Below are 16,572 nucleotides of genomic sequence, written 5' to 3'. Positions count from 1 at the left end.
TGATCGTTTTTTTTTTTTTCCTTCAAGTCTTAAAGGTGTCAAGCACGGCATTTCAACATTGACGTGAATAACAATTAGAGCATACAAATCTCATTGTGCAGATAAAACACTTATTTGGTTATTGTCACGTGTGTCATTGTCTTCAGGCAAGAAATGCATTACACTGGGCTGGATGTAAATTTGTATTTTATAATACATTTTTGCACTACCAGTGGAAAAAGTGACAGTTGTCTTAAATACAAATTCTGTCATCATTTACTTACCCTGATGTTGTCCAAACTTGTATGACTTTTTGTTTGCATAATGTTAGGTATTGACATCAGTTCACTTTCATTGCAAGGCACAAAAAAAAAAAAAAAAAAAAAAAAGAAGAGCTGCATCAACATAATTGAAAGAAAATGTATTCTCTTGTGTTTCGAAGAAAAAAGTAACAGATTTGGAGTGAGTAGATTGACAGAATTTTTTATTTTTAGGTGAACTAACCTTAAATAGACATTGTTATTCAGTACACAATTGCAAAGTAGACAACTAACAAACTTTGTCTGACTGAATATATTTTTGTGCAAATGTAAAGCAATAGAGACAGCAACAGAGGCCTGGGGTTGATGTAAAGGGCAGTGTTGTGCCAGTGTGATTTTTGCATGGATCAGTGCCTCAGCAATGCCCACAGCACACATTTAAACACTCAATGCCTGCAAAACAAAACACACACACACACACACACACACACACACCCCCTCATACACATGCTTGCTTATAAGCACAGATGCAGGCTTTAGAAAGGACATTGAAGTCATTGTTAAAATTCCAGCACAGACACACAGGAAAGGGCTAAATCAAAGATGCAGACATACCTTTTAACTCTGATTTCACCACTAAGCACACACTTTTCTTTATGTATCAAATCAATGTTCTCATTATGTCTTTTTTTTTTTTTTTTTTTTTGCTCTCTGAGTGTCAGAACATCACCTGATCACATGAGTTTAACCTTGGGAATTAGAGTGAATCTTGCCGTTTGTAATGGGTCGGACCTATGGCAAGCCAGAAATGTAGACACGAAAGCATACACTTAGGGATAGTTCACCCAAAAATAAATATTTTCTCATCATTTACTCTCCCTCATGCCATCCCAGATGTGTATGACTTTCTTTCTTCTGCAGAACACAAATGCAGATTTTTAGAACAATATATCGGCTCTGTTGGTCCGTACAATGCAGTTGAATGGTGACCAAAACACAGAAGGTCCAAAATGGATATAAAGGCAGAAGTAATCAGTACCACTCCAGTGGTTAAATCCATGTCTTCAGAAGTGATATGATAGGTGTGGGTGAGAAACCGATCAATATTTAAGTCCTTTTTTACTATAAATCTCCACATTTGACCAGCACCAACCAGTAGGTGGCTGAAAGTGAAAGTGGAGATTTATACCAACCCCTGCGTCTGTAAATCGTAGTTAACAAAAAAAAAAAACAATTCTCTTGCGCAATAGATGAATAACAAGAACAACATTCTGTACCTTAAAAACAAAATACATTTTAGTACATTTTATTTTTAGTTAGTTACATTTTGTGTGAGTCCTGAGAGTCAATAGGCTCATTTGAGATGCCAAACACCTCGCCTTGAAAGTAGACGGCTGCAGTCTGGGGTGGAGTGAAAAACGTGCTGTCAAGTCGGACAGTTCTCACTTCTCGTTGTGGATCAGACACCTTCGAGATCAAAGGGATTCACATTCATGCAGTGTTGCTGATAAAATGGATATAATTCAAATTCTGTTGCCTTTCCATCCTTTTAATAGACACGTATTTTAGATATTTCAGAAATATGATAAAAGTCACATATCCCATACAGAGATAGAACTGTTAGAGTGTTGGCAATATTCACATAATTTATAAACTTAAAACATGATATTAAAGATATTAAAATAAAGCATTTAGGGTAAATGAAGTGGCACTACCTGTGTGCATTCTGCAGAGGCAGTGGGATGTGTCCGAAGGTGTTTAATAAGGTTGCTGGTGTTTCCCCCTTTGGCTTGAAATCTCTGTAGGCATTCACGGCAGATAGGTTTTCCCGGTCTCATCAGGCAAAACCCAAAATAATTCCAAATCTCGCTGTGAATTGTGTTGTGTAAAAAACATATCACTCTCCAAAGTTTTACTTAAATCCATATTATCCATTAGGAGACTCGACCGCCAATTTAACGGTCGTGTGTGTTTGAAGCCTGCGACGCGTGTGTTTGAAGCATGGGAAAACCACTCATTGAAAAATAAACAATACCATATAAGGGGCAAATTCTAAACAGCATTTTGCACTTTTAAAGGGCACAGAGTGAAGGGGATGCCACTCGAAAATACTATATTTTTAATGTTATCGCAGACAGGGCTGATTCAATTGAAGGTTTTAACGAAAATAATATTTACTACCGCACATAGGCTACAACCTGACTTACGGTACTACAGTTTAACCCTTGTGCGACCTTCGGTCTTTTTCATTTTCATTTTTTCTATCATTTTGGCTGTGTTAATGCCAACAGCATAAATTTTGCCAATGGTGTGTATCTTTGGGGTAATTTTGATATTTCAACCTCAGTTCCTATAATACATCTATAATACACTGTGTACACAAAATAGTTACACTCAGGAACTTAAGGACAAAAATATCCCCATTGAAACCCATTAAAACTGCAATATTTGATCCCAGTGCCATTAAAGCATAAAATCACGAATTCTATGATATTATGCTTTCATTCCAGAGCCCTAGCTTCAAAATATTTTCCATCAGATGGCGCCATTTTCCTCATGTTTAGCCTATGGAGGAAATACATGCTTTTTTCCTATTTTCTGTTTGCTCTATTATAGAGTACTGTAGGCCAGTTGAATAAATTATGCAGCTAAAATTGTGTGGGTGTGTTGGTATAGATGTCAGAGTATGTTTTGTGTGTGTGTGTGTGTGTGTGTGTGTGTGTGTGTGTGTGTAAAACAACAGTGGCATTATGTAAACAAACTGGCATTTAAAGGGTTAAAATCCTGAAAATTAATGAATATTTGGTAGTTATGATCGGGACTGATGTTCGTTAAAAAATCTCAGTGAAAGTGGAAAATAATATTCATATATAATATTTCTATGGCAGTTTTTTACGTGGATATTTTTGTCCTCTAAGGTACTGTGTGAGGTTTTTTTTTAATCTGACACCGCACAAAAAATAATAATGCTTCAAAATCGATGATGTTGCTGATCATTGACATATCCCAGACTGTGATAATCCCAAAAACAATTTTGCCCTTAGCATTTAGTATATGGAAAATAATTAATTTTGTTTGTTTTGTTTCTCTCATAAAAAACAACAGTGGCATTATATAAACAAACTGGCTTTTAAAGGTGCTATATGTAATATTTTTACTGTACTAAATCATAAAATGACCATAATATGTCATTAGAGAATTAATTGTCCAGCTCCTTTATTAAACCAGTCAGTTTACTTTTTCACTATATATTGTATCTTAAATATAATTTATTATTTACCTTACTATGTTTATTGTTTATTGTTATTGTATGCATCAAACACCAAGGCAAATTCCTTGTATGTGAAAACTTACTGGGCAATAAAGTCAATTCTGATTCTAAATCTAAAACATGCTAAGTTGAAATACTGGCTTCTCCGATAACAATGCTACAGCCAGTATATTCTACTTTGAAGTTTCAATTCCAGGCCGGAATTTCTGTTTGTTTTTGGCCTGTGTGATCCCGCCCACCCACTATAGTATATCACACCGACAGGTTGCCAGATTTGAACAAGTTTGCAGGCAAACAACACTGCATGCTGCAGCCATGGATGCCAGCAAACGAACTGGATCAGAAATAACAAATTCCACCTGACCTAAAAAGCCTCGCCATCCGTCTAAAAATCGCAATAACCAGAGGTGTAGTAAAACGAGGATAAATACTGGAGATTCCTTTGGAAGATGGAGACAGCTTAAAGCCCAGAAATCCTTTTAAACGGATGCTAAATTCTGGCAACCCGCATGAGCTTCGAATCTGGGGTGGTGCAGACAACTCTCCAATATTTTGAATTTGGATTGCAGTACCCATTTCAAACGCTTGTTGTCAATCTTACATATAGCACCTTTAAAGGGTTAAAATCCTGAAAATGAATGAATATTTGGTAGTTATGATGAGGACTGATGTTGGTTAAAAACTAATTGAAAGTGGAAATAATATAAATTTATAATATTATTATGGCAGTTTTTGATGCTGACATTTTTGTCCTCTAAGGACCTCTGAGTAACTTTTTTTAAATTGACACACAAGGGTTAAAAAATACTGTGGCACCGCCAGTATTTTGAAGCTTTAGTATCACGCAACCCTACTGTGCACACATCAGTGTCTTCCCATCTGCACCCACACCCAGCAATCAAAACTTGTCCTGCACCACACTCTGTTGCGTCGGGCCCTGCGGTAGTCCCGCGGGAGTGCAGACCTCTGAAGTTATGGTTATCACCGCAGTGCATGTTCTTTAGTGTGTGTCATTTTACTTTTGTTTCATTAATTTGGTCAGCAAGATGCTATTGCAATCACATGTAGCTTGCCCTACTTATCTAGTTAGCTGTCTAGCTTGTTGGGATGTTTACAACAAGCAATCAACAGGATCATGTACAGAGTTACATCAGTACATGTGATTGGACTATAAAACGTAAACCAGGGGTTTTCAAAGTGTGGAAAACCTCGCCTTGGGGGCGCTAAAGCATGTCAGGGGAGGCGCGGAGGGTGGTAACTATTATATTTAAAACATGATTTAAACAGTTCTGAAAATAATAGGCATATATAATATATTTATCAAGAATCTTTGTGAAGATTCTCTGATATCTGTCAAGCTGCCAATAAAGCAGATGTGATATATTAGCGTTACCACCAAATTTGAATCCTTCAGTTTCAGGGGTCAAACCCAAAAGACGATGATAGGATGAGCAGTATTTATGTTTAGGATTTACATGGACAGGTTCAGTTGATGCACCACAACCTTTATGTGTCGTTTGTCAGGAGATTTTAGCTAATGACAGCATTAGTAGTTTAGCATTAGCTAAACTCCGCAGACACCTTGACACCAAGCATGCTAAGGTAGCGGGATAAAACCTCCTGAGTTTTTCCAAAAGAAAACTTCAAGCCTTTCAAGGTCAGAAAAAAGTTGTCGAAGAATTTGTCAAATTAAATGTAAAGGCCACTGAAGCTTCATATCACGTTGTGCTGCATATTGCCAAGGCGGACAAAGCACATAACATCGGAGAGACATTGATTCTTCCGGCAGCCAAAGATACGTGTTCCTTAAAGGTAGGAGGGGCAGCGGCTTCTAAGCTTGATTCTATTCCACTCTCTGACAGCACAGTGTGTCGCACATCTCTGACATGGCAGAGGATGTGAAGGAGCAAGTGTTAGACAGCATCAGGCACAGCCCATTTTTTACACTCCAGATCGACGAATCCACTGATGTGGCCAGCTGTTAACATATGTGAGGTACGTGAAAACATGGACATTCAAGAAGAGTTTCTATTCAGTAGTCCTTTGCCCGCCCACACACACACACGCACACACGCACACACACACACACTACTCAAAATCAAAATCAAAATCAAATCAAATCACTTTATTGTCACACAGCCATATACACAAGTGCAATGGTGTGTGAAATTCTTGAGTGCAGTTCCGATCAACATAGCAGTCATGACAGTGATGAGACATATACCAATTTACAATAACATCAAATTAACACAACACAATTTAAACGTCTGATATACACATAATTACACACAACAATATACAAATAATAACATACACTGTACAGTATACAATATGCACTATATAGATACACATTATTCAATAAAAATAAAAAATAAAAATATATAAAAAGTATATATAGTAGTGTATATATAGAATGTACAGTATTGTACTATATTGACATTCAGGCTGTCGGTTGATAATCAGTTGTTAAGAGAGAATATAATATAATAATAATATAATTTATGACAGTCCAGTGTGAGATATAAGAGTAAGGGTAATAAAGTGCAGTGCTGATGTATTTTGATCGTGGGAGATCAAGAGTTCAAATGTCTGATTGCTTGGGGGAAGAAGCTGTCATGGAGACGGCTGGTGCGGGTCCTGATGCTGCGATACCGCCTGCCTGATGGTAGCAGTGAGAACAGCCCATGGCTCGGGTGGCTGGAGTCTCTGATGATCCTCCGAGCTTTTTTCACACACGGCCTTGTATATATTTCCTGGAGGGTGGGAAGCTCACCTCCGATGATGTGTCTGGCAGTTCGCACCACCCTTTGCAGTGCTTTGTGGTTGTGGGCGGTGCTATTGCCGTACCAGGCGGAGATGCAGCCAGTCAGGATGCTCTCTACAGTGCAGGTGTAGAACCGTGTGAGGATGTGGCGGTTCATTCCAAACTTCCTCAGCCGTCTCAGGAAGAAGAGGCGCTGATGAGCCTTCTTCACCACCACTTCAGTGTGGATGGACCATGTGAGTTCCTCAGTGATGTGGACACCCAGGAACTTGAAGCTGCTGACTCTCTCCACTGGTGCTCCATTGATGGTGATGGGACTGTGTTCTCTGTCCTTACTTCTGAAGTCCACCACAAGCTCCTTTGTCTTACTGATGTTGAGGGAGAGGTTGTGTTCCTGACACCAGTGTGTCAGAGTGTGCACCTCCTCTCTGAGGCTGTTTCATCATTGTGGGGCTCCAGTGTTGAGGATCAGTGATGAGGAGATGTTGCTGCCTATTCTAACCACCTGGCGTCTGCTTGACAGGAAGTCCAGGATCCAGCTGCACAGCGAGCTGTTTAAGCCCAGAGCCCGGAGTTTCTCATCTAGCTTGGAGGGCACTATGGTGTTGAATGCTGAGCTGTAGTCTACAAACAACATTCTCACATAAGTGTTCTTTGTTACAGATCTTCTGACTGGTTTGACTGAGATGGACCGTTATTGGAATTTCAAATTATGTTCTTTTATTTTTATTTTTTTATTTTTTTTAGGAACTAGCATTGTTTTTGTTCAATTTGTTTTTCTCCACCATTGTAAAAATGATATAATATAAAAAAAAATTATATAAAAAGTTGTATATTCAATGTCATAATTCAGTTAATAATGTCTGCACTTTTGTTAAACAATAAATTATTAAATAATGTCAAACAATTGTCTGACAATCTGTTCAGATGTGTTTGTGTGGGTGTTTGGGGTGTCATCATGTACGTTGTGTCACAAGGGAGGCCCACTGTCTGAATATGAAAATCCCTGAAGTAAACCATTGTCTATATCTCAACCTGATCACATGCACAATGATGAGAACTATTCAAAGGTTGTATTATTGCTTTAAAATGACAGGGTTTAGGAGTGGGGTTTGGATTAGGGCCTATGGTTAATCAAGTATGCATTCCTGTTGACTATACATTAACAACTAAAAATACAACTCTCTTTTGGCACTACCCTGTGGACAATTAAACCGGAAACTGGTCAACATAATTTCCATCTTTAGCCACCGGGGGCAGCGGTTCCAATTTTGGTAAGCACAGACCAATTTCAGCAGCAGAACTTTTAAACTACTGTTGCAAAATTCACATTGTGATCAGTCTGTATAAATGCAACAGAAATCAAAGATAGTGTTTGTGTCTCCATTGAGACCCAGGTGCACAAGTGATCATGGAGGAATGGAGCTGGATGAAAGCACTCATGCCATGGAGACAAAACCACATTTTTCTTGTACTGTCAGTTAAAAAGACTCAGCTCACAAATAGAGACTGTGAGACATTCCTCTCAGTCCAACAAAGACTCTGTAATCAAAACCAAATGTTCTAGAACCTCTTACCCAGTGGTTATGGTCAGTTCAAATGGGTAATAAAATGGCTTTACATGTAAATATGGCCTCATCTCGTAAAGCAAATCTATATTTCTGAAATTCCTTGACTCGTTCTGTCGTGGTTAAAAATGATGGACACACACTTGTATGCAAAAGCTGACCTACTCAGAGACTCATGTGCTTTGCTGTTTGTGTCCAGCTTGTAAACAATGTTCTTCCAATCCATATATAACCATCCTGACTGCACTAATTACATGCTGAGATGGTATAGAGTTTAGTATAGAAAATAAAACAAGAGATTGTAACGGAGATATGGAGGGATTAAGAGGGTGAGAAACGAGGAAACCCAAACGCCGTCACTCTCCATCAGTCATTTGTCTTCCCCGTTCGGTGTGTGTCTGTCATAACTGGCACATTGGCACTCTCTTTCCATCTTTCCTTCACTCCTTCTGCCCGTCTTGCTTTCTTTGTCTCTCTCTTCCTCTCTGCCCCCTTCTCTCGTCCTTTTGTCTGTCTCTTTCAGGCTTGTATGAAAAACACCCTGTCAATCTTGTTTTCTTTTATTCTCCCTATTCTATAGTTAATAGGCTTCTATTTTCTCTGCTACGAAGCTGCGTATTAATGATCAGGTAGTCTTGGCTGTTTTTACAATTGAGGATGAGACAGACAAAAAAAGAGAGAGTGGGCATAGACTGTGTGTGTGTGTGTGTGTGTGTGTGTGTGTGCAAAAGAGAGGCTGAATGGATGTGTTGACTCTCTTCAGATAGCCAGTAACAGCCAGTAAAAGACAAGGAAATTGGCCCAAATGGGGTATGGGTAATTTCACATCTGCAGTGTTCAATCAACCTCTATCTGGCTTTTGTGCAGGCCAGCTCTTGACAAACAGGCAGCTGTGTGTGGTGTGTTAGCATGTGTGTTGCTGATCGTGTGTAAGAGTGAGAAATTGATAGACATTACATAGATATGTAACATAAAAAAAATGAAAGTAAGAGACACTGTGTGATATTGGAGAACAAAGCACTTGTTGGCGTGAAGTTTTCAGATGGTCCCTTACCACATCTGCCATAGTTTTAGCACATTCGCTGAGTTCGGAATGGCACACTACCCATACCACTTTTACTACTTCTGCCATATGTGTCTATGGCAGAAAAAGTATGAGCGGTATGGTAGTATACACTTTTGAAATCTGCCATTGTGTGGACTTTTCAGGCAGTCCCTTACCACACAATCAACAGTATTAGCACATTTTAGCACAATGTTTGGATTTTTCAGATGGCCCCTTACCCACTGTTGGCAAAATTTCCAACAAATATCAAGGTTAAATTAATGATATGGATCAATTTCACGTGACACCATATGACCAGCTTAAACATAGGACAAATCACGTGCCGTATTGATTCAACATGGGATGCATCATTTCATCTTGAAATACGGGACAATCCTGTATTTTATGGGATGGGTGGCAACCCTATCTGTCGCATACAACACCTTCATATTTTTTTTTTAAAACATCACTGAAAAAAGAAATAAGTTGGCAAAAGAGTTGCAGAGTTAAACTTCATCATGTCTCCCACACAAGTTTCCCACTGCAGAGTTTCCCACTGGTAAATATGACTTATATAGATCATTTATGTGCATATAACTTGCAATTGAAGTTCCATTACAAGGTAATGGAACTTTATAAAGATGGAAAAGGATATTAAAAGATATCCAAAGCCTTGAAAATGCCAGCCAGTACTGTTCAATCACTTATTAAAAAGTGGAAAATTCGGGGATCTCTTGATACCAAGCCAAGGTCAGGTAGACCAAGAAAGATTTCAGCCACAACTGCCAGAAGAATTGTTCGGTATACAAAGAAAAACCCACAGGTAACCTCAGGAGAAATACAGGCTGCTCTGGAAAAACACGGTGTGGTTGTTTCAAGGAGCACAATACGACAATACTTGAACAAAAATGAGCTGCATGGTCGAGTTGCCAGAAAGAAGCCTTTACTGCGCCTATGCCACAAAATAGCCCAGTTACAATATGACCGACAACACCTTGACACGCTTCACAGCTTCTGGCACACTATAATTTGGAGTGACAAGACCAAAATAGAGCTTTATGGTCACAACCATAAGCCCTATGTTTGGAGAGGGGTCAACAAGGCCTATAGTGAAAAGAATACCATCCCCACTGTGAAGCATGGTGGTGGCTCACTGATGTTTTGGGGGTGTGTGAGCTCTAAAGGCACGGGGAATCTTGTGAAAATTGATGGTAAGATGAATGCAGCATGTTATCAGAAAATACTGGCAGACAATTTGCATTCTTCTGAACGAAAGCTGAGCATGGGATGCTCTTGGACTTTCCAGCATGACAATGACCCTAAGCACAAGGCCAAGTTGACCCTCCAGTGGTTACAGCAGAAAAAGGTGAAGGTTCTGGAGTGGCCATCACAGTCTCCTGACCTTAATATCATCGAGCCACTCTGGGGAGATCTCAAACGTGCGGTTCATGCAAGACGACCAAAGACTTTGCATGACCTGGAGGCATTTTGCCAAGACGAATGGTCAGCTATACCACCTGCAAGAATTTGGGGCCTCATAGACAATTATTACAAAAGACTGCACGCTGTCATTGATGCTAAAGGGGGCAATACACAGTATTAAGAACTAAGGGTATGCAGACTTTTGAACAGGGGTCATTTAATTTTTTTCTTTGTTGCCATGTTTTGTTTTATGATTGTGCCATTCTGTTATAACCTACAGTTGAATATGAATTCCATAAGAAATAAGAGAAATGTGTTTTGCCTGCTCACTCATGTTTTCTTTAAAAATGGTACATATATTACCAATTCTCCAAGGGTATGCAAACTTTTGAGCACAACTGTATGCACTTCAGCTACACATACACAAAGAGAACTGAGATAGTGTGACCAGGGTCCAACTTGACCAAAGAGACACAGATCACCCTAATGGTGACATTACACCAAACATCTACACTATATTGCCAAAAGTATTCGCTCATCTGCCTTTAGACGCATATGAACTTAAGTGACATCCCATTCTTAATCCATAGGGTTTAATATGACGTCGGCCCACCCTTTGCAGCTATAACAGCTTCAACTCTTCTGGGAAGGCTTTCCACAAGGTTTAGGAGAGTGTTTATGGGAATTTTTGACCATTCTTCCGGAAGCGCATTTGTGAGGTCAGACACTGATGTTTGACGAGAAGGCCTGGCTCGCAGTCTTCGTTCTAATTCATCCCAAAGGTGCTTTATCGGGTTGAGGTCAGGACTCTGTGCAGGCCAGTCAAGTTCTTCCACACCAAACTCGCTCATCCATGTCTTTATGGACCTTGCTTTGTGCACTGGTGCGCAGTCATGTTGGAACAGGAAGGGGCCATCCCCAAACTGTTCCCACAAAGTTGGGAGCATGGAATTGTCCAAAATCTCTTGGTATGCTGAAGCATTCAGAGTTCCTTTCACTGGAACTAAGGGGCCAAGCCCAGCTCCTGAAAAACAACCCCACACCATAATCCCCCCTCCACCAAACTTCACAGTTGGCACAATGCAGTCAGACAAGTACCGTTCTCCTGGCAACCGCCAAACCCAGACTCGTCCATCAGATTGCCAGATGGAGAAGCGTGATTCGTCACTCCAGAGAATGCGTCTCCACTGCTCTAGAGTCCAGTGGCGGCGTGCTTTACACCACTGCATCCGACGCTTTGCATTGCACTTGGTGATGTATGGCTTGGATGCAGCTGCTCGGCCATGGAAACCCATTCCATGAAGCTCTCTATGCACTGTTCTTGAGCTAATCTGAAGGCCACATGAACTTTGGAGGTCTGTAGCGATTGACTCTGCAGAAAGTTGGCGACCTCTGCGCACTATGCGCCTCAGCATCCGCTGACCCCGCTCTGTCATTTTACGTGGCCTACCACTTCATGGCTGAGTTGCTGTCATTCCCAATCGCTTCCACTTTGTTGTAATACCAGTGACAGCTGACTGTGGAATATTTAGTAGCGAGGAAATTTCACGACTGGACTTGTTGCACAGGTGGCATCCTATCACAGTACCACGCTGGAATTCACTGAGCTCCTGAGAGTGGCCCATTCTTTCACAAATGTTTGTAGAAGCAGTCTGCATGCCTAGGTGCTTCATTTTATACACCTGTGGCCATGAAAGTGATTGGAACACCTGCATTCAATTATTTGGATGGGTGAGCGAATACTTTTGGCAATAAAGTGTATTTGCAACAAAGCATAAATAATACAACAAAAGAGCTTAAACATCTATGAATTCTTAATAACAATTCTTTAAATTCCCCAATCTGTTCCCTCTGACCAAGGAAACCTAATTCAAGCAGCAAGAGATTGTGGGTATTCCCCGTAGCCTCAGTTTTGCACTCAATAGTTTGAGTTATTAACACTTCAGATCTTAAGTCTATGGATTTTTAAGAAAAATAAGTTCAATGAACTTAAATATTTGAGTTATGAGACCAAAACTTGACATTTCAAGTAATACTTAATTAAGACAACTTAATTTTTACAGTAATGACAACTTTAGGGTTTACAGTGTGAATGGTGACTGGGGCTATCAATTACTACCATTCTGCCTAACATCTCCTTTTGTATTCCATGGATAAAAGTCAACATGACAATAATGAGAGAAATTAAAATTTTGGGGTCAACCCATATATGTTTGCTTTTATGTTTATGAAGGATCGACAAGCTGGATCGATGTCAGTAGTCACCTTAGAGAGATCTGTGATAATGCATTATAATACTTTTTTTTTTTGGTCTGCAGCAGTCAGTCTAGTTTTTAGCATGTGTGTGTATCTGCTGGGACTCGTGTGTAAGGTGGGTGGTGGGAAATTGGGTTTGCTCTGGCGGGAAATGGCTATTTATGTATCTGCAAATGGAGTGAGACACACACACATGCTATTTCTCCTCCTGTCGCACACACACAGACACGTAACACACACTGCCCTGCAGGCATAGGTAACCTTCACTAGCCGATGTAAGCCAATGAAAGGACAGGAAATAAGTGAGAAACGGGGGACATGGGGGAAGGAAGGTGTGCAGGGGTTGTGCGGTGCCACAGACAAAGATGAATGGAGAGAGAGATGGAAACCATCATTTTTTTTTTAACCATCATGAAGGGAAAAAAGAAAGTAGTGGTTTGTTTAAAAGGTTGGAACAGTTGAACTGAGAACTCTTGCATCAAACAAGTAGCCTAGTGTTTCTCTCAATGCTCAAAGTGGCTTCTGGTTCATAACTGCCCACTTCCACCCACCTCTGCTCCACACTGCCCTCTGGTCGCCACACCCCTAAACAAAACAATCCTGGGAGACGCTGCTCCTCAACAGGCTAAGTGTTTGCTTGCCCATTCAAATCCATTCTTCTTTCTTTTTCTTTTTTTTTTCTTTTTTTTTGTGGATATTCTCCCCTTTTTCTCCCCAATTTGGAATGCCCAGTTCCCAATGCGATCTAGGTCCTCGTGGTGGCATAGTGACTCGCCTCAATCCGGGTGGCGGAGGACGAATCGCAGTTGCCGCCGCATCTGAGACTGTCAATCTGTGCATCTTATCACATGGATTGTTGAGCGGAGACCTAGCGCGTGTGGAGGCTTCACGCTATTCTCCACGGCATCCACGCACAACTCACCATGCGCCCCACCGAGAGCTAGAACCACATTATGGTGACCACGAGGAGGTTATCCCATGTGACTCTACCCACTCTAGCAACCAGGCCAGTTGGTTGCTTAAGAAGCCTGACTGGAGTCACTCAGCACACCCTGGATTCAAACTTGCAACTCCAGGTGTGGTAGTCAGCATCTTTACTTGCTGAGCTACCCAGGCCTTCTTCTTTCTTTTAGTTTTTTATTAAAGTGACATTGCTCATAGAATCCCAAATGACAGCCTTATAATTTTTAGTGGCTCAATACTTAAAGGAACAGTTCACCCAAAAATGAATATTCTGTCAATATTTACTCACACTGGAAAAACAGTTTTGTCAGGTAAACTAAAAAATGTGCTTCATGTGTTAACATAAAATCTAAGTTAACTGGTTTTATTTCATTAAAAAATGGTATTCAAAATGGACAAAATTGACCTGACAAATTAGGTTACAACAATGAAAGTCATTTTTATGGGTATGATCAAGTAGAAAAAGATCCTTGAAGTAAAAATGGCAGATTACTAATTTTTTAGTACACTGTCATGTTTTTACAATCCTGAATGTTTTTTCCACAAAAGTGGAAGTCTTCTAAGAATCGTTGCTTTCGATTATATTTCATATGACCAGGTGCTGTTAAGGAATACACTGTAAAAAGTTGTTTTTAGAGGTAACCTAAAAAATTTACTTCAGGTGGTAACATCTAAGTAAGTGGTTTTATTCAATGTTATTCAAATTTACCTGGCAAATTAGGTTTCACCAACAAAAGTACTTTTTATGGAATAGAGCAAGTAGAAATAGATCTTTAAGATAACAGTCGCAGGTTACCACTTTCTGCAGTGTAGACACATTTAAATTGTTATTCACTGATAATCTTCACCTCCGCCGAAGCTCATGTCTAGCCCACATCTGCTTCCTGATAACAAAATGGCACACTGACATCTTTGAAAGCAAAATGGTGTTGGTTCTCTGCCTTGTAGCTGAGTGTAACACTGTATTTTCTAATTTTGAATATGAGTTATACACAACCTTAGAGAGAGGATAAGATTATCAGTGAATAATGACTTCCGGTCGATACCTCATAAAAAAAACACATCTTATGTCTTCAGAAGACTTGGAATATAGCGCATGAGTTGTATGGACTACTTTTATGGTGCTTTTTTATATCTTGACAGCTGTGGCCTCTAAGAGCTGTGTTATATTGCAAAACAAAATCCTTTTGTGTTCCACTGATTAAAAAAAACAGATTACAGGATCGAAACGACATGAATGTGGGTAAATAACAATGATTTTAATTTTTAGGTGAAAAAAATGTATCCCAACTTTCACTCTTTTCTAAGTTATTTGTTTGTTTGCTTGTTGATTTGTTGTGGCACGAAAGGACTTGCTCCATCTCATATGACCAAAGTTAAATGTGTGACCGGGAGCAATAGTTTATGTCAACAAGCTGTTAACGTCAATGTGCTACTGTGGCTTTTCAATCAGCAGAACCATGCAGGACTGCAGCTTTTCTGGGGCATTTAGATTGAAAATGAAAAACGCTCTGTATGATAGAGAAAGAGGATTAAGGGATGAAATTAGGTTTGGATGACTAGTTTTTGGGTGCATGTTACTATTGCATCTAATGCTGCACCCTTACTGTGGGATAATAATTAGATCTTGCAAGGTGTGTGCTAAACTGTGTTCGTAATGTCACATTTTGGCAGCAGAATCTGTGTGAACGCATAATGGGTTAAAAGTGTTGCAGGTGGATCAGGGTATTTCATTGTTCAACAGTGAGTTTAGATCATGACTGGCAAACTTCCTAATGTGTTGGCAATCAAGAGGCTTAGAGGATCCAGCTCTGATATTATTCCAGGATTTCCTGGCTGTAGGGAGTGGCCACTGTGATTGGGGCATTACAAGTGGTTTTCCCTGGCACACTGATCATATCAGTCCCAAGTTCAGAGTGCCTAAATTAGGTCGTGGCTCATTTCCTTTAAATACTTTGTGTTTTGTTGACTCTATGACAAGAGTCTTTAACAGAGTTTGGAAGAGGATGATTGAGTTGATTATACTCAAGTCCAGGTTCTTAAATGTCTGAATGGGTGCTGATTACCATATTCATGAAGCTTGTACATTTCATATTAACATTTAAAAGAAAGATTCAGTTTTCAATTTCTAAAATCATATGTAACAGTTTTTCTGTTGTGTTTTGCAGTCCTCTTAAAGGGGTCATGACATGAGGAATCAAATTTTCCTTGATCTTTTTTACATATAAGAGGTCATTGTTCTATAAAAACATACTGTATATTTAAGAACTGAAAACTTCCTCCTTAAAGGGTTAGTTCACCCCAGAATTAAAATTCAGTCATTGTTTAATCATTCCTGTGTTGTTATAACCCAGTATGACTTTCTTTCTTTTTCTGAACACAAAGGGAGAAATTGTGAAAAAATGTTGTGCTCAGTGATGTCATGCTGAGCTAAAGCTCTTCAAGCTTTAAAAGGTCGCAAAATTATAATTAAGAAGTTTAATAAATTTTTCCATGAGCCCCTTATCACGGCCCCCTACCACATCCTCCACAGTTTTAGCAATAAATGCGTTGAGTTATTAATAATATAAATTGTATATACTTTCTTATATGCTAAAATGAGAACTTTCCTCACCCATGACTTATATATAAAAAAAGACATATATTATCTTCTTTATCTTATTCTTTATGTATAATTTTGGTTTAAGTATTTTTTTTTATATATATATATTTGTATTTATTTATTTATTTTCTTCACCTGCACTTCTTGTCTTTATTGTATTCATACATTGTTCGATCTGTGTAATTTTGTACATCTAATTGAACATTTATTAAGAAAGAAAATCCACCGTTTTAGCACAATATGTGGACTTTTAGACGGTCCCTTACCATACCCTCCACAGTATTAGATGTTTTAGCACAATGTGTGTACTTTTCAGATGGTCCCTTACCCACCGTAGGCAAAATTTCCAATTTAAATCAATGTTAACTTAGCTATCTGGAACGATTTCACCGTGACGTTATCGGACCAGATTTGATACAGGACGCATCATTTCATCTTTAAA

Source organism: Myxocyprinus asiaticus, chromosome 13, assembly GCF_019703515.2.
Source record: "Myxocyprinus asiaticus isolate MX2 ecotype Aquarium Trade chromosome 13, UBuf_Myxa_2, whole genome shotgun sequence".
Classification (NCBI taxonomy): Eukaryota; Metazoa; Chordata; class Actinopteri; order Cypriniformes; family Catostomidae; genus Myxocyprinus; species Myxocyprinus asiaticus.
Note: the sequence above shows the minus strand (reverse complement) of the source record.